Source organism: Pezoporus wallicus, unplaced genomic scaffold, assembly GCF_028554395.1.
Source record: "Pezoporus wallicus isolate ANWC-B61680 ecotype Strahan unplaced genomic scaffold, APGP_CSIRO_Pwel_v1 contig_818, whole genome shotgun sequence".
NCBI classification, from domain to species: Eukaryota; Metazoa; Chordata; class Aves; order Psittaciformes; family Psittacidae; genus Pezoporus; species Pezoporus wallicus.
The window spans coordinates 3,790,809-3,797,663 of NW_026636248.1; positions in this window are offsets into that span (position 1 = coordinate 3,790,809).

Genomic DNA, 6,855 nt, shown 5'->3' on the forward strand with positions numbered 1-6,855 from the left:
GGGGGGAGTGAGCGAGCGGGCTGCGTGGGTCTGAGTTACTGACTGCACTTAAACCACGGCGGATGTCTTTGGGTGCAGTGTCTGAATTACATTTATGGGAAATGCTCTGAGGATAACATAACTGAACAATGGTTTGGTTTGGAAGGGACCTTAAAGATCACCTAGTTCCAATGCCCCTGCCCTGGGCAGGAAGAGCTCCCACTAGACCAAGTTGCTCAAAGCTCCATCCAACCTGGCCTTGAATCAACCTTGTCATACTTGGACTGATAACAAGCAGGCCAAGATCCAGAGCTGCCCTGTGGCCTTTCAAGGAGTGTAGAATGAGCTTTAAAAAGTACTTTTGGGCAAAATTGGCATTGTCACCAGCACCCTGCGAAACGCAGGCATGTGAGCATGTGTACAGGCACACAAAATCAAAGGTTCTGCTCCCTTACAAAATGAATAAAGCTTAGAGCACCCCAAGAGTAAAGCCAGCTCTTGCCATTACTTTTAGACTAGAAATGTCCATGCTTTGTGGTTCCCGATGGCTACATCAGGTGGTCTGGATGCAGGAGCACTACCAAGCTCCTATCCTTCATATTCCTCTTTGGTTGGTCCTCTGGCTTCCCAAAGGAAAATCCCTTCTTTACTACTCGATTTCCCTTTCTACCTCTCAGAGCACTTGGCCTTTCCCTCAGATGGCAGTGGTATTAATTAATTACCTGTTGTACCTGTAATAGAAAAAATACACTTTAGAAATCCTCCAGCAGCATTTGACCTTAAGGATATGCGATCTTAAAATGGATGTATCCAGGTCATACAGCTTTTCACACATTTCTGCATATTGAAGAATATGGTCCATAATTCCAAACATGAGTTATTCCTAATTTCAGAAATCTGCTTGTAAGACACACTCTGCTTGCATTTCCTTTCCCAGTCAGCATGAGGAGTGTTGGAAAGCGACCATGTCGCTGCCAGTGGAGCATTCACTGCCAGCAGTATGACGTTGTGGGAATAAGGTCATTTGAACATTTGGCATTTGAACTTCTCCAAATGGCAGAGAGTGAGAATATGACCTTGCAGAAAAGTCATATTCTTGATATAATATGGGAGCATGCCCATATTCAGATGGGCATGCTCCTCTCCTCCCCAGAGGAGGGACACTTCTTTAGTAAGAATATGCACCTCTACATTGGATGATACCTGGGTGGAACTAAGCTTAATGAAAACCCAATTGGTTATTTTTCCATATGAGCTCGATTAATCGCTGGCTATCTTTGGATTTTAGCACTAATGCAGTATGTGAGTTTATCAGTGGCAATTCCAAATCTGCATTTCCATTGCTTCAATAAACCACACTGCTCATGAATCTGTAATTGTGAAAGTTCCTATTGAATGTAACCAGTTGTAGAGTGTGGAACTGGTTATAATCACAAATTAAGCTTGGCTGCATCCAGCCCTTCCGATCTCTGAGGACTGGCTGGAATGCAAGGGTGTTTGTTTTCTGTTGAATTTCTATGCTCTTAATGCAACAGATATTGATGGTATGACCTTTCCCTTCAGGTGACTGATGGGATTTGAGTGCCTTGGGCCGCAGCTGGCAGGGCAGCAATGCTTACACTGCTGAAGCCTTTCATCCCCCAGTTCCAGCAACGCAGCCCTTCAGTGCCTGTTTTATAAAACAAACTCCATGAGCCCAGCACTAGTTGTCCAAGGGCCTGCTGCTTGCCCAGAAGAGCCTCTTTCCCCAAGGAGTGGGCAGTCCATAAGAATTTTGCTGTTGGTTTGAAGAGCTGAAGGTGTCAACCCAGGGTTTCTAAGCTGGCCTGGCAACCCAGCACTGGGGAAGAGCACTTTGCTGCTTCGCACTGTGTTGGTTGGATGCACACGCCAACCTTTTCTCTTCAAAGCAGAGAAAGGCTATTTAAGTCCCAGGCAGAGGCTGATGTACAGAGGCATGATGGCAGCCTCATGAAAGGCAGTTTGAAATATTCTTGGTTACTAAGCAGAGGGGAACTACGTGAAAAGAAAAAAACATTGAACACCAAATCCACGCAAAATAATCACAGTTGGACTGTGTGATGTTTCTGCTTAAAAGGATGTGGCCATACTCTCTGGTTAGCTTTATTTCTAACAGTTTAAAATGACTGTGTAATTGGTAATATGGAAGTTATATGATTGATAGGCTAATAACTGTTTCGGGAGTCACTATTTTAAATGGAGAAAATTGCAAATACCCTCCCCAAAATGAGAAGAGAGTGCTTATGACACCAGAAGTTACCACAACAGAGGATGCTTAAAATTGCCTGTTGCAACTCATGTGAGACTGCTTATAGAGTGAGTGCTTTGCTGGAATAAATCAAGGTAATTGGGAATCTCGCCCAAATTTCCATGGCGTATCTGAATTCCATCAATGCCATCTATAGCATGAAAATCTTTCTGTTGTGTGACTTATGAACTCAAGTAGAGCTGTTGACTGAAATATGGGGTTGTGAGGCTTTAATAGTGCCACTTCTTGGGGTCTGAATTGGGCTTCTGTTTTGGGCAGTGGCGGGCATCATCTCACAGGGACTTGCAACCAGGAATTTCAAGGACTCCTAAGGGAAGAAGGCACTCAGTGGAAAACAGTGCCAATAGCAAGGTGCTGAGTCCTCAAACATCTCTCAAGGAAGTTTTGGGGCAGCTAAAGATGTAGACAGGCAGCTGTGGGCTTTTCAAAACCAGTTCTAGGGGCTTGACCCACTTCTGAAAATGCATGTACCAATGTCACTTGTCAAGAGCTTCAGCACAAGCTGTGCTGAGTTTCTGAAGAGCCCTGGTCAGGGGTCTTCACCCAAGGCTAGAACTGGACAGCTGGGGAAGGAGCCCACTCACTGCTGCACTTCTGCTCACTGGTGGGTCTGCCCTGGGATGCAGTGAGTGTGCAGGGACCAGACCTTTACTGCCCACTGGGACCTGCCACTGCAAGCACATTCCTACCGGAGCTGCAAGCAGCTGGATGTTCAGTGCAACCATCACAACCCTCCCAGTGCAAGAGTGTTTAATATGTTTGCCCTTTGGTTCAGCACTGCACCTTTCAGTAGGGACCCATTTCAGAGAGCCCCTGACAGCTGGTCTGAGCTGACCTCTCTCTTTGCTTTTCTGCCTTGGGTGCAATTCCCAGGTGAGTCAGCTGGGACTACAGAAGAGCTTGGTGAAAGCAGAAGCCAGCTTTCTATGTGCCGAGGGTTTGTGAGCCACTGTTGAGAAGAAACAGTCACTTTTCCTGGCATGCCTTTAGTCAGTGTGACCTTAAGAGTGTGAAAAACAGGGGCCCAGTGGTGACTGCCGTGGTTAAATAGCAGCAAGCGCGCTTTCACAAGAAGCCTTCAGTCATCTAAGTCACACTGAAAACTTCCATGAAGGCAGTGGGGCTTTTGGGTAAGGTTTGAAGAGTCAGGCACTTGCAATGGCATGGAAATCACTAGAAACAGATGGCTATGTGGTGCTGTAAGTGTTCTGACCACCAGCAAAGCCAGCTAGGGTGGAATTGTCTCTTAGCGTATGCAAAAAACACCCAACGAAAGTTTACCGGCACACTGCTGCAGCATTTAATGCAGACACCGCAGTTGTGTTATTGATCAGAGTTTTCTATTTTACAGACCAAAATGGTGGGCCCTCATTTTTTTAATTAATAATTCTCATTTCCTGCTTAAATGGAAATGGCTGATGTCCAGAAACCCCAGGTAATGAAGTCAACAAGGCTAATTAGATTAGCATGCCTTACTCATGAGAAGACTAACTTGCAAAGGCCGAGTGGTGCATGCAGGGTTCTGGCTTTAAGCATCCTCTCTGACATTTAGGCAACTGGAGATAGTTTTCTAATAGAGTTCTTGCTGCACAAGGACAGTAACCAACCACCCAGCCAGGTAGTTTTCCACATATGTATGTTCTGGGTTTTTTATGACTGACTTTCTCCTCTCTTAAAGATTCCTGAATGCGTAACCCATTTACCCCTCCATCTATACACGGATTTCTTTGGACAAGAACAACTATTCTGGGTTTTGTTTTTGTGGTTTTTTTTTTTTTTTCCTTTGAAGGATTTTGACCTAATGCAGATCAAATCTGCATGTTTCACACTGTCCCAGAATCTGTTGTCTTAGAAGCTGCAAAAGAGAGAAGGCATCAAAGGTGCTCATTTTTATAGTGATATATTTCAAGATGGTTTTATACCTAATGAAGTTACAGTTGGTACCCTGAGTACCACACAGTCTTGCCCATAGGGATCGAAATTGGTTTTTTAGAAAGCCTTTCAGATGTGTTTTGGTAAAGCTGTGGTTGCTCGTCTTGATTTACGGTGGCAGTCACCTCCAATCTCAAAGATGTATTTTAATGTTTCAAAGGTGCCTTTACTCGTGACTGAGAAGATTTCGGATAGGCACTGCCAATTCTTTCTTTAGCGGATGGATGGTGTTACACACCTCATACCTAAAAACGCCTGCACTTCTCACTTCTCCCTCAAAACGTGGTGATAATTACATTTAAATTTCAGAAGATGGCGTTGAAGATTTGCAATTAATATCCTAAACTCCGCGTGCACCCTCCTCTTCAGCGGCCTGCCAGCATGGTGCGCAATGACTGGTTTCTTGATCTGATACGTTACAGCAGAAAGGATGTGGATGTGTGTTGGAGACGTTCAAACAGACCAACAACAAGAAAGTGCCGTGGCACCAAACGTGTTTGAAACCCGAAAGACTTTCATGCAAGCCGGGACCTCGCTCCTTCAACCCTCCTTCCCTGGCTCCCACCACTCTGGGTCAAGGGACTGAGAAGGCGGGCTAGCCAGGGTTACCCACCAGCCAGCCTGGCTCTGGGGCCGGTACCTAACACGGGCTTTCCCGGGGGAGCATCCCCTGCGCTCAGCGGGGGGTGCTACCGGCTGCCCTCGCCTCCGGCTTTGGCCGCCTCCTCGGGGCTCGCTGCCTCCCACCTTACCCCCCGTTTCACGGCCTGCAAAGCATGGGGTCGGGTCGCCAGAGGAGCTCCCGAGCCCGCCTGGTTTCCTTCGCCCCAGGGGTGTGTTCTCACACCCCTCCGCGATCCCGGCTCGATAGCCTGGGAGAAGCTAGGCTGGGTGGCAGGGGTTCCCTGGATGTGGGTGCTCGGCCGGATGCTCCCACCGTCCCCCCGAGCCGCCCCGGGGCCCGGCCGGCGCCGTCTACCAAGTTTCTGGTGGGTGTAGCTCGCTGGGTCTTTTACAGTAAAAGCCGCCTGGCTCTCACAGGTAGGAGTTTCCCCAGGTTATTTATGTACGTGTGTCTGTCTCTGTATAGATTTATAAAAAAAAACCCACCCAACGCGGACGCAGAGAGGGCGCCGGGCTGCGCCGCCCCCCCGCCCCGCGGCGCCTGTTTACCAGCAACGGGTATGTGTCACTGCCTCAAATGTTTTCCAGCTCACAAACTCCCCGCTCCCTTCCGCCGGCTCCACCTCCGGACCGGGGCCCGCCTTCCCCCCCCCGCCCAGTCCCCCCGGGCACGACGCCCTCCATCATATAAAGAAACTTCCCGGGGCCGCTGGCCCAGTCGCGGTGCGCCCCGTCTCATCAGCCGCCTCGGCAGCCAGCGGCCCCTGTCCGCTCTCATCTCCGCCACAGAGGTAAGCGCCGGCGGCGGAACACACCGGGTCCCCTCGGGTCCCTCCCCGGCCCCCCGGGCCGCCGCAGCGCTCCGCCCGCCCTGCCGCTCCGGTAGAGCGGGACCCGACGAGTCGGGGAAGAAAACCAGGGATGGGTGATGCAGGCACCTCGGCTTCCCCCGGGGTGCGCTTCCCCCGCTGCTGTCGGCACCTGAGCGAGCCGTTTGGCTCTTCTAAAATTGTTGTTGTAGGATTTGCCCCCTAATTTAAAGCAGAACAGTAATTAATACCTGCCCTGTTTTCTGCTCCCAAGGGGAAGGCACGCACCAGCCACCGGCCCTGCCGGTTCCTCCTGTCTTGGGGAGGGTCGCGGTAGCGGGTGTGGGGGAATCCGCTTCATGCTCTGCCTGGCGGGGAAAGAACTTTTTGGGGGTCTCTGCAGGGGTTCCCTGCATGGGGGAGCCGCGGCCCTGGCCACCCGCAAGCACCCTGGGGAGAAGTTCGGGGACCGGGTTTGGTGTCTGGGGGGATGCTGCCGGCTGAGGAGGGGTGTCAGGGGTGCAGAGCTGCCTAACTGCTCCAATAGTGTGCGCTTGTCGGACAAGGCTCTCTCAAAGTGTCTGTGTGTATAGAGGCAAAGGCTGTGGGTGAGGAATCACTTTATTAGATCGTGCGTGGGGTGGGGGGAAGAACCCACCAAACTAAGCTTTTGGGCACCTTTTAAGCTCGGGGAGACAAACCTGACGCCAAGTCCCCATCACTGGTGTTGAGGTCCTCATGTTAGAACCTTTCCAGTGGGTGCCCATCACTGCAGAGCTGCGCAGCTCCCAGGGCTCTGCACGTGGGTAGGGCTCTGGGTGGCTGCCTGCAAGCTCCCGTGTGCCTGGGGAGAGTCAGTGCCCTTATGCCGGGCTCTGTGGGTTGCTGTCTTTCCACTTTTAGGTATTTGCTATGTATAGATTTGAATGTTGCTACATATGCGTGCTGGGAGCAGTTGGAGGGGTAGATATGTATAGGACATCATGTGTTCAAATGTGTCTTGCGTAAGTGAGCTTGTGAAAACTACTTTGATGTTATAGTTAGATGCCGTATAAATCATAACTGTGTGTGAAGCTCTCCAAATTGTGTGTGCGTGTCTAATGTTACAGATGTGCACTGTCATGTCCTTATTTTTATGCAATTTTTTACCTTTTTCATTAAAAAGTAAAAAGCCCAGTTGAACTCTGAGCAGGACAAGGGGTTTGTGCCTTATGTCACCTG